At 34.8% G+C, this 13,223-nt stretch overlaps 1 protein-coding gene across 6 annotated transcripts in view; it reads left to right on the plus strand.

Moving 5' to 3' along the window:
- The window catches only part of DPYD (dihydropyrimidine dehydrogenase), a 933,909-nt gene that overhangs the window by 243,732 nt on the left and 676,954 nt on the right, over nucleotides 1-13,223 (plus strand). The window lies entirely within an intron of this gene.

Genomic DNA, 13,223 nt, shown 5'->3' on the forward strand with positions numbered 1-13,223 from the left:
CGTATTCTTTCTTTTTAGGACCCTTCTCATAATATCCCTCAAGCTTAAATCTTACTTTGCTTTTAGTAATAAATCAGGTTTTTATTCCCTTCCTGCTTTCTGACAGGTTAATTCTAAGGAAGGGCTCCTGGGAGTGAGAAAATAGAAACAATTTGAGGTTGTGAGTTGTTGCAATAAATTCTTGGATTTAATTTCTTTTCCTACCAAATTCAAAATTGCATTAGTTTACCTGACCAGTGCAAGGTATGATCTTTACAACCTGAGACAATCCCTAGTTGATGGAGAAGATTCACTTGAATTCTTCCACATTTTTCTTTGGGGACTCATTGTTTCTTCATTAAAACGGGGCAGGCTTGCAAGGATGTAGTAAGTAAAAGGTCACACAGTATCTGTATAAACTAACACTGCATTTCAAAGCAAAATCAGTTAAAATAATGTTATTTGTCTGTGGTTTGGACTAGAGAGGGCGGGAGGAAGAGGGGAGAAGGGGAAAAGAGAGAAAGGAAACTGTGAAGGTGGGTGGGGAGAGTGGAGAGAAAGGGAAACACCATTCCTCTGAGAACTCTGTTTGTTTTAATGAGGTTGTACCACTGCTTTCCAAAGCAAAGTCTACTTATTTCAGACATAGCATAGATTAGGATGGTATTAGATGCATTTTAAGAGACTCATGGAATTTAGATAAGAATGTATCTTCTTATTACATTCCATTTATGCTTCTTATTACTGTGGCTTCAAATATATCTATCAAATTAATTATAAATAAAAAATCTCCTAGTGAAACTACATAGGAAGGCTTTTCTTTTTTTTTTTTTTTTTTTAAGTTGACCACTTAGGGCAATTTATTTTAGAGAGTTCTGTTAAAGGGTTGTTTACTTAAATTTACCCAACAGTCAAAGTCGTTGTGAAGGTAAGCAGTAATGGATTCACAGATACAGGAAACAAACTTGTGGTTACCAAAAGGGAGAGGGAATGGGGGTAACAAACTGGGGATATGGGATTAGCAGTACAAACTACTATGTATAAAATAGATAAACAACAAGGATATACTATATAGCACAGGAAATTATTATTTTATGATAACCTAAAGTAGAGTATAATCTGCAAAAATACTGAATCACTATGCTGTATCCTGAAACTAGGGCTTCCTAGATGACGCAGTGGTAAAGAATCTGCCTGCCAATGCAGGAGACGGAAGAGATGCTTGTTTGATCCCTGGGTCTGGAAGATTCCCTGGAGGAGGAAATGGCAACCCATTCCAGAATTCTTGTCTGGGAAATCCCATGGACAGAGGAGCCTGGAGGGCTTCAGTCAGTGGGTTCCAAAAGAGTTGGACATGACTGAGCACGTATACACACACATAACCTGAAACTAACACTAAATTAACTCAATGAAAATAATAAGCATAATGCAGTGAATTAATTGACTGCCACTATAAACAGTATAACTTTAAAAAATAATTCTAAAATAAAAATATTAAATGTTATAAATAATAGTATGCAAATACCATTACTCTTTCAAACTACTAAACTATTGATAGGAGTACTTAAGTACAAGCTGAACATGATGCAAATAACTTGTTTGTTTGATAAAATAATGATTGATTTTTGACTTTTAAAGAATTATAAATCTATTTTTCAACCAAATTAAGCAAAGGTTAGGAGAGCAGAGTAAAATAGTATGGTATTTTTCAAAAACGTTTTTCCTATAGTTTATATGTGTATATATTCCTATAATATATGTGTGATTTCTGAAATATCAACTCCATAGTCTACCTTTATTATTTAAATCCATACCTTAGATGATACCTTTCCATTTAAACATGGGCATATGATTTAGGACATGTAACAGAAATGTATGTAGTATGTAGTAGGAAAGGAATAAACCACATGAAGGATAGCATGAGGAGGATCAGGAGACCAGCTACTTTAACTACTTTTGTTTTGTCCTGTATTGTCAATCCTATGCTGTGCCCACATCTGTAGTGACTTTGCTTCATACACTTTTGCATACATGTGAGACAGACAGGCTACAGAATGATTCTAGATCTCTCTAGGGAGCAGTTTTTTCTTAGTTCAGTTATGTGTAACAATAGTGCTTCAAATAAATAATTTGGAAATAATAGCTTGCTGTGGATTTTCTTATCAATTTCATCAGGGTCTTACAATTTCTCTACATAGATATAATACTTGAAATTTTTATTTTGACATGTCTTTGATCATTTAGTTGACTTCTTAAGAAATCATATATTTATCACATTTAAGTAACTAACTAGACTCTCATTGCCTCTCAAATTTAACTAATGAATTGCTACAAAAGGATAATGAAGAATGCATCTTTCTACTAATTTCCCAAAGTTTGAAAAATAACTATAAGTAGAGAATTAACTGCATGTCAAATCACTTCCTTTCCACTGATGTTAAAGAGTTTTAGGAACAATTTAGAAAAATTAAAATTCCGAGGTTCTAAAGTTTGACTTTAAATCTTAAAATGAATGAGGCTCAGAGGATTAGTACTTAAGGTTGCTGACTCAAATATGAATTTTTAGGAATACATTAGATTATGAAATTGGTATTGGAAAACAGTACTTATTTTTCACAGTAAATGTTCTATGCGATTATATTAATACCCACTAAACATACTGTTTTGCATGGCATATACTCCTAGCACTGTACTTTGAATTTACTTTTTATACTTTTACTTAAGAACAGAACTGAGTTATTCTTTAGATTTTTCTTTAACTGTATTTTTCAGGTCTTTTATGTCAGCTCTCATTTGAAATACCCTATTTTTTCCCATCATCATATGCTATTTATACACTATCATTTGCTATTTGTATCTATTTCTATATTTTATTCAATAGGTGTAGTTCAAATCAAATTGACCAGTGCTTACAGTAAGCACTGGTCAAATAATAAAAAATACACTGATATAATTCAAACAATCAGATATTACGAGGCTACATTAAGTAAACTAGTAAAATTATTTGAATGACATCAGCATGTTTTGTTAAATGCTGCAGTCAATAGTTTAAAGAATTGTGAGTGAAGAAGGAACATGATTACTTGAGTTAGTGATTATTTTAATAGGATAAATATTCCTACAGTATCTTCAACTTGAACATGGAGTCGCTAGAAGCTTTAAACTTCTGATGTCCGCAGTTATATTGGCGGAGGATTATAGAGACACATGTACACTAATAAATAATAGAATGTTATGTCTTTTTTCAAATAATGTATTTTTGTGATGCATCTTCCCATCTATTAAATAGATAAGTATAGAAGAAGAAAAAATTAGGTGTAGTCCTCATATTAAAATCAATTATTGCAAAAAAGCACATAAATTGAAATGTGAGATTAGGTATACTCTATGTCTTATGTCAGTTGCTTTATAAGTTAATCATGCAAAAGACTGGAAAATGAATGAGAACACTGTTAACAATTAATGCAGTGCAGCAGAAGCAAACCAGCACTATCCCAAGAAAACTGGCTTATATGAACACCAAGTGTATTACACTCCCAGTAGGTGAGGATTTAATTAATCAAACAAACACTGATTGAGCATTGATTAGAATTAAGCATTGTTGTAGGCTGCTTCTACATACTACATGTCCTGAAATTCCGTAGTGACTTGATAAGGCATATGCATTTACATTAGCATCTGTAGACTAATAATCCAATCTCCATTAATATTCCTTGTTGGTTCCAGAGGTGAGTAGATCTTAGTACAAAAAAACAGGATCAGATGGGGGAAAATGTAGAGTCATAATACTGTATACTTGCATAGCACCTCAATGCTTTTTTGTAATATCTCATTTAAAAATATTGATAACCATTAAGACATGTAAACTTGCTAATATTTTCCCCATTTTGGGCTTTAGGAAATGAAGGATCAAAATGCTTCTAAACTGATGGTTAATTAGACAAACTCCTTTAGCCCTGGACAATGTTAGGTACTGTACTTAGAACTTGATGATACTCAAAATAACCCTCTAGATAAATGTTATCATCCTCATTATATGTATGAGTAACAAGAGGCTCACACAAATTCACATGTAATAGAGGGCAGATATAGAGTAAAAAGCCTCAAATTCCTTTTATTTCACAAATCCTCACTTGCCCCACCTAATATTAGGTCATTATTACAAAGTCAAAGTAAACTTGAATTTTCTGGCTGCAAGCTGCCAGTGTTACACCTTGTTGTCTCAACCACAAATACCTCAGTTACTGTGCCTTGTTGCTGTCGTTAGTCGTGTAGTCATGTCTGACTCTTTCATGACACCACTGACTATAGCTCTCCAGGATCCTCTGCCCATGGGATTTCCCACGCAAGAATACTAGAGTGGGTTGACATTTCTTCTCCAAGAGTTCTTCCCAACCCAGCAGTTGGACCCAGGCTCTTCTATGTTGCAGAGGATTCTTTACTGCTGAGCCACCAGGGAAGCCAAAATGAGGTCGCTACATCATTTTCTGTTATACAAGCATCAACTATTAAACTAGGTTGTGTAAGATAAATATACATGGCTTAGTAATTTTCTTTATTTGTACATGTTACCAAAAGGCTTTTGGTTTTTTGTTTTTTTTTTTTTCCTTGCCATTGAAGGATTATTATACAGGCTGTATTCACATTTTGTGGGGTATGAGATGATAAACTCTGAGTCCCTTCTTTGAAGAATTACACAGAATAGTACTATCTACATCAATGCAGGGCCTTGGAAGAGGCCTATGCTAGTGAGAGTCCTGAAGTTTAAGCTTTTAAGTTCATTAGGACTTAAGTTTATGTTCATTAGCAAAACCTAAGCTTGATTTTGTGATAACGGGTTTGTAAGTAAATTTGAGAATGTGTCAGTCACATTTATGTCACAGTTTGGCAAAGTGATCAGTAAGATCTGCCAGTTCACATGCCTGTTAAGATACATTATCATGATAATGGGAAATAACAATTTTTGTTGGTAATGGTACTTATGGCTAATATTTTTGCAGTTCACCTATAAATGGAATATGGATTAGTAATAGTTATTAGATTGATACCTCACACTTTCTTTATTGTCCCAAACTTATATTGTCTTTGATAAAATTTCTCAATACTACTCTTATCTTAAAAGTGTTATAGTTTATGAGTACTGTTTACATAAAAGAAAAAAAAAGTGTTTCTAAAAGAAATAAAGACATACATGAATATACTTTAAACATTAATCAAATCAATAGTTCATATCAATAAAATCAAGAGCGTGGCTCTTGGAGATGCAAACACAAGTAAAATTTGTTCAGGCCTCATTTGTGTCTCCCCTTTCAGTCTTAATGAAGTGATTAATATGGAGGAATAATGTCTTGATAGATTTAAATATTTGACATTGTTTTCCAAAAATCTTTGAAAATCTATTAAATATCCTCAGTGCTGGCACAGTGATGGATAATAAGACTGCATGACTGGACAGATTGCTAGATGATTTTTATCACAAAGTTTTAGTTTGACTTAAAGCTATACATTAGTATCTAGAATTTTAACACATAAAAAATAAGTTTCAGTGATTTGGTGCAATAATATTTGAATTTACCAAAACCACATGGTTCTTAAGGTTATTTGCTATTAAAGTTTTTGAATTTGCTCTTTATACATTCAAATATATATACTCTTGGGGGCACCTTACTGTGTAGATGGCTGGACTTTCACGGATTTGAATCTTAAGAACTTAAAATATGTAGTTTTTCATAAATATATTTGACAAATAAAGCAGTAGTAATGAGTAAGCATGAACCATGATGCTGTGAGTTAAAATTTAAATACCCATCTGCTCCAAATGGTAATGATAAATGACACATGATAAGCACACAAGGAAATGAATAGCTGAAGTATAAAAATGTAGATAAATACCTTTTGGGGCCAGAAATGGTATAGAAATGTTGTTGTTATTGTTGGTTAGTCACTTAAGTCATGTCCAACTCTTTTGCGACCCTGTGGACTGTAGGCCTCCAGGCTCCTTCGTCCATGGGATTATCTCAGGCAAAAATTGTGTAGTGGGTTGCCATTTCCTTTTCCAGGAGATCTTCCTGACTCAGGGATAGACTCTGCATCTGCTGCTTTGGCAGGTGGTTTATTTACCACTTAGCCACTAGGAAAGCCCTGGTATGGAAACATTCAACAGTAGATAGGGGACTTGGACCACTGCCTACTAGTCTCTACATAAGCAAACCATCAGGGGCTGCTGGGGAGTTTGACTGCTATGGGGTAGTAGGTACCAAAAGCTTTATGCATGGTAGAGAACTGGATTCAACTACCCCTCGGAGAAAGTTTGAAAAAAAAAAGAACAGGGCTTGGGCTGGTATGAAGGTGCAGAGGGCTCTGTCGCAGTGTTTTAGGCGTGTGCCTAGTGGCCCAGTAACTTGCTTCTATATTGTCTGCAAATATTACCTGGAGACTGGAGCTCTGGGCCTCCAATAAGAAACTTGGTTTCTGCAGTGGTGGAGAGGGAGAGGAGTGATACTGGGTGGAAGCTATTGTGTACTTGATGTAAGAAGCAGGAGGGTAAGTGCAAAAACAGAAAATTTTCTCTCAGTGTAAATCTAAAGCCTAAAGTTCAAAACAACGTTAGAAAAACTAGTTCAACCAGTTTAAAAAACTACTTAACCAGTGATAATCAAAAGACTCAAACTACAGATGATTTTATCCTAATGAAACCAAATAATATCATATTCAGGCCTTTTAAAATAAATAGAAAATAATATCCACATAAATAAGGTAAAATTATTAATAAAACTGAATTTGATATGAAATAGTTGATTAGAAATATTCACTGAAATAAAAATACTAGTAAAACTTTAAATTTAGAACCGGGTGAGAAATTGATGTAGAGCAGTCTTAAAGCAGTCTTAAGGCAGTTGTAGATGGTTTTCCAAAAGAAAGGAAAGATATAAGTTCCTCATTTAGAACACAGTTGTAATATTGTGAAATACCAAGGTTCTTGAAAGAATCAGCTTCCAGGGGGGAAAAAAAAAAGATTATTCTAAAATCAACAATCTGCCCTCAGACTTCTCATTAGTATCCATAGATGTTAGAAGCCAAGAACACAGTGTTTTAAAGGACTAGGATAAAGAACTGTATTTCTCCCTCAACAATACAAACATAAATAAAGATATTGTAAGCATTTAAAATCTAAGGTGGTTTGTCACTCACCTTATTATAAGAATTCTTAAAAAAATTATTCTTCAGCATAATTGAGACAAACTTGGAATGAAAGAGGGATGTAAGAAATGATGATGCAAGGAAACCAGAAATATATAATCATAAATAAAATTAACTATTGACTGTAGAAAAGAATGACAACTCATTTTGGGGGGTGAAAAATAAAGATAGAGATAAAAATTTTACATAAAATTGACAAGGAAGGTGTTTGAGGTGGGAGTCAGGGGTCAGGTAGTCAGGGGTGCCTAAGGGCCTTTTGAGAGAAGAGAAATACTTGATAACAGGAATATGTTTTTTAAAACATTGAAATATCTGTGTTAAAAATTAAAAAAGGTAATCACATAAAATCTAGAAATACAATTTGTAATTTGTAAGCAGTCATAGAAACAAAGATGGCTGAGATGGTAGAAAACTTAATCCACTGAGAGACAGAAAAGGGAAAATAAAAATCAAGAGCATGAGGAGGAAGTACAAACCATAGGCAACAGGAAACACAAGGCAGATAGAGGAAATAAATGCAAATATATTATTAACCACAAAACTTACTTTTATCAAGTTTACCTATTAAAACGTAAGAGGCTCTATTACGGATTAAAAATGAATACTTCAAGCAGCTATAAGATGTTTAGAAGAGAAAACCATTATTGTAGCAAACTTGAAAATAATGTGTTGAAAAAAGAAATACTATGCAAATACTAACCATGATAGTTTGCCACAGCTGTTAAATGAAGTTTCAGTGCCTTTTGTTAAACCTGTATGAAAGTGCTCTTCATTTAACAACACTGAATAAAAGATGGTTAACTAAAAAAAAAGAAAAAGTTAATGTAGTGGTATTTATATGTAACAAAAGTGGACTTTCAGAGAAAATATATTAATAAAAATAAAGAGAAAAATAAATAATGAAAAGAAGAATAAACATTCTTAAAATTACATTACAACATGGCCTTACTTAAAATTTTTAAGAATTATTTGAATTAAATTTATTAGATTGATTTAATAAATGTATGAAAGTTTCTGTATCCAACTAACAGAGTGAGTGTGACCTTTTCAGGGACCTGTGGAAAGAACATTTATCCAAATTGACCATGTACTTTCAGAAATATATATATGTGTGTGTGTGTGTGTGTGTATAGTTTTCAGTTAAATACGTACGGACTACATTTTTTTCTAAACACAACTAAATTAGATATAAAATATCAAAGACAGGAGGAGAAGGGGATGACAGAGGATGAGATGGGTGCATGGCATCACCAACTTTATGGACATGAGTTTGAACAAGCTCCAGGAATTGGTGATGGACAGGGAAGCCTGGCATGCTGCAGTCCATGGGTCACAAAGAGTCGGACATGACTGAGTGACTGAACTGAATTGAACTTAAAATATCAAAATATTATCAAAATGAAGGCAATAACAACAGATTTAAAGCACATTTGCTGAAGAGGTTGTCACAATAGAAATTATAAAATATTTAGACTGAATAACACAATTTCCATTGACAACCCATAAAATGTAGCCAGTTATTTTTAAATGAAAATTTGTGATTTTACATGTTTATAACAAAAAAAGATAAAGATAAGCGGGTTTCATTTCAAGATGCTAGAGAGAGAGGAAACAGGTTGGGGAGGGATGTTTTAGTGGTGGTGGGGTGGTAAATTATGAAAAAAAAATGGAAGAAAGATAATGCAAATAATACGAATGAAAGCACAAATGATGATGGCCTACAAAGAAAACCTGACTCTGAAAATAGATTAGTAAATGATTATCTGGCCATATCATATAGTAACCTGTATATTTCAGTTACAGCTGCCTTCTAATTACTGTTCTTTTATTATTTTATTGAACTGCTTATGAGTAGTTAATCGTACTTAAGTAGTTAACCATTTTTCTAGAAAAATCATGTTAGCAAGCAATTGGAGCTGAATGGGGGAAGATCTCTCTAATCTACCATGTCTCCGTCACTCTCTGTTGCCTGCCTGCTCTCCTTTCATCCCCAGCAAGCTGTACGATGGATTGCCTGGCCCCCAACAGCTTTATTTTCCAGACCCAGCATTGAAAATATATTTGAGTGACTAACTAGATGCTTGCAGTGTCTGGGTGCTAAGGACACAGTGATGAACAAGATAAGAATGATGCTAACCCTCAGGTAGCTTATTGCTTACTGAGAAAGACAGACTATTAGGCAAATTATAATGAAGTGCTGAGGGGAGCAGTCAGACAGTACTGTGGGAGCCAGTAGCTAGGAAACCTAACAGATTTCCTAACCTATCAGGGAGGGTAAGCTGAGTTGAGAAAGTGAAATTTAAACTGAGTCCTGAGAGGTATACATCATGTCCAGTAGAGTGAGGAACTGGTGAGAATTCAAGGCACAGAGAACAGCATGAGCAAATCCCTGAAGGCACATAAGTGTTTGTGCTGATTAGTTTGAACCTGCGTATGATTTTGGATCAGTAAAGTTGCTCACAACCAAAGTATACACACCTATGCTTTTGAATTGTTTTTTGTCAACCATTTATTTCAATTGTAGCCTTAAAGCATGAATAGAACACACAGCCTAATCATAATAAAAATATGAACTATTATGTAATAACAATAATTTAGGAATCAGTTCTGCTGTGCATAAAATGAACAATTGTACCTAACTTTGAAGAGTTTGGGAGGCTGAAGATATAAAGGGCTAAGCACTCAAGAGAGCGCCTTATAAAGAGAAAGTGTTAACCTCTGGAGGTTATCATCATTGATTTACTCAGTCTTCACAATAAATTATTGAAATAATTATTACTCTCTGAATTTTAGAGCTGACATTTAAAGAGGTAAAATCTTCTCCACAATAACATGTGTCATTTTTTTTAAAGATTTAGTTAAGGTGTTATTTTTCCTCCCTTCTCAGATAAGTTTTCTTTCTCACTGGTTCCAAGAGCACCATGTATAAAAATGAACCCTACACATTGGCAGATTACATTGTAATAATTTTTCTGTGTTTAAGACATATGATTCTTCTGTTACCCAGGTAACTACTTACTGGAAGGTCTATGTTTGCCTTACTCATACTTGTGTCTAGAGGGCACATAAAGATATTTACTAAATTAAGGTGAAAATTGAATAGAACAGAACATTCTGATTTTACATCATATAATATTTTTAGCATGCCAGATATGTATTACAACAATGACTCTTTTAATAATAAGATAATGATGAAACAACATTTAAAAAATCACTAAATGAATTGACAACTAAAAATGTACCATTGTATGAAGTTTTCCTTATTTCAGATATGTTTAAAATATACTTCCCACTTTTAGTGTCCCTTGTTTAATTGCTGTGGAAAAACTGTCAGGTAGCCCAAGAATATTTCTTTTCAAGGGATGAGTGCAGGGCATACTATGTACTCAATGTTTCTTTTGACTTCTTTCACAAAAGGAAGCACGTTATCAGGAAAATTACATAGAAGCGTCTCCTAGAAGCCATGTAATTTGAGGTAACGTACTTTTGGATGCACAAATAACAATCTCTCTCCATTCAGGCATTCAAAAGGTAACCAGACTGGCATATTGCTAATTAAATAACTCAAAGAAATTGAAACCAGTGAAGTGAAAACCAGTGTATTATTTGTGTTAAGATTTCTCTTATACCTACACTGATGAAATAATATCCCTTTTGAAATGACCAGAAATTATGTTTTCTTCTATAATAAAATCAAGTTAAAATACTTGCAAAAATATAACACTCTTATGGGATGTGTAGGCTACAGCTAACCTTTTACCATATATCCTTCAAATGGTGGAGATATTCTGGAATTTCCAAAAATATTTTATTTGTCATGATTTCCCTATGGTTTACATGTGGTATTTCTTGGTAAATAACAACAAGTAGAGCAACTGGGGAAGAATTATAGCTACCAAATATTTCTGTTTGTTTTCACTGTGTATCATTTTAGAAAGTAAGAAAGATTGAAATGAGGAAAAACTTACCCTCAGATTAGAGTTGGTAAATGTCTTTGCATTTACCATATTATGTTCTTTTCCATTTAGAGAGGGCTATATAATTATTAGAAATTTATACTCTTTCTGTCTCCTTAATGTGAGGAGGCTTGGGGGAAAAATCACCCCCAAGTGAAATACTGGCATTTCTCTGTCTCAGTCTTTAAAATCAGGATAATTTCTCCCTTGCCTCAAAATGTGAAAATTATAGAGGAAATAATAATAAAGTCAATATGGAGTGATGAAAGGAATGCCCTTTCCAGATGGGTGAAAATTTAGAAATCACAGTACTACTATGCAAAGAGATCTATTTTAAATACTCCTCAAGAAGATTAGTCCCTTACAAATAACAGATAGGTAGCCATCCTTTTGTATCACTGAAAAAGAACTATGTGTAGTACTCATTTATTGAGGCCTATCACTGGAGTTCAGAAACAGGAATTTTGAAATTAATCAAAATCATGTTGGATCCCTACTATGTGTTATAACTCCACCATGCCCTGATATTCACTACAGATGGGAGGAAAAACACTCAGATTAGCTTTGCACATATTAACTCATTCAATCCTCATAGCAACCTTCAGTTCAGTTCAGTTCAGTTCAGTTCAGTCGCTCAGTCGTGTCCGACTCTTTGCGACCCCATGAATCGCAGCACGCCAGGCTTCCCTGTCCATCACCATCTCCCGGACCTTACTCAGACTCACGTTCATCGAGTCCGTGATGCCATCCAGCCATCTCATCCTCGGTCGTCCCCTTCTCCTTCTGCCCCCAATCCCTCCCAGCATCAGAGTCTTTTCCAATGAGTCAGCTCTTCGCATGAGGTAGCCAAAGTACTGGAGTTTCAGTTTTAGCATCATTCCTTCCAAAGAAATCCCAGGGTTGATCTCTTTCAGAATGGACTGGTTGGATCTCCTCGCAGTCCAAGGGACTCTGAGGAGTCTTCTCCAACACCACAGTTCAAAAGCATCAATTCTTCAGCGCTCAGCCTTCTTCACAGTCTAACTCTCACATCCATCCATACATGACCACAGGAAAAACCATAGCCTTGACTAGACGGACCTTAGTTGGCAAAGTAATGTCTCTGCTTTTGAATATGCTATCTAGGTTGGTCATAACTTTTCTTCCAAGGAGTAAGCGTCTTTTAATTTCACGGCTGCAGTCACCATCTGCAGTGATTTTGGAGCCCAAAAATATAAACTCTGACACTGTTTCTGCTGTTTCCCCATCTATTTCCCATGAAGTGATGGGACCAGATGCCATGATCTTCGTTTTCTGAATGTTGAGCTTTAGGCCAACTTTTTCACTCTCCTCTTTCACTTTCATCAAGAGGCTTTTTAGTTCCTCTTCACTTTCTGCCATAAGAGTGGTGTCATCTGCATATCTAAGGTTATTGATATTTCTCCCGGCAATCTTGATTCCAGCTTGTGTTTCTTCTAGCCTAGCGTTTCTCATGATGTACTCTGCATATAAGTTAAATAAGCAGGGTGACAATATACAGCCTTGACGTACTCCTTTTCCTATTTGGAACCAGTCTGTTGTTCCATGTCCAGTTCTAACTGTTGCTTCCTGACCTGCATACAGGTTTCTCAAGAGGCAGGTCAGGTGGTCTGGTATTCCCATCTCTTTCAGAATTTTCCACAGTTTATTGTGATCCACACAGTCAAAGGCTTTGGCATAGTCAATAAAGCAGAAATAGATGTTTTTCTGTAACTCTTTTGCTTTTTGCATGATCCAGCAGAGGTTGGCAATTTGATCTCTGGTTCCTCTGCCTTTTCTAAAACCAGCTTGAACATCAGGGAGTTTATGGTTCATGTATTTCTGAGGCCTGGCTTGGAGAATTTTGAGCATTACTTTACTAGCGTGTGAGATGAGTGCAATTGTGTGGTAGTTTGAGCATTCTTTGGCATTGCCTTTGTTTGGAATTGGAATGAAAACTGACCTTTTCCAGTCCTGTGGCCACTGCTGAGTTTTCCAAATTTGCTGGCATATTGAGTGCAGCACTTTCACAGCATCATCTTTCAGGATTTGAAACAGCTCAACTGGAATTCCATCACCTCCACTAGCTTT

Source organism: Capricornis sumatraensis, chromosome 2, assembly GCF_032405125.1.
Source record: "Capricornis sumatraensis isolate serow.1 chromosome 2, serow.2, whole genome shotgun sequence".
Taxonomy (NCBI): Eukaryota; Metazoa; Chordata; class Mammalia; order Artiodactyla; family Bovidae; genus Capricornis; species Capricornis sumatraensis.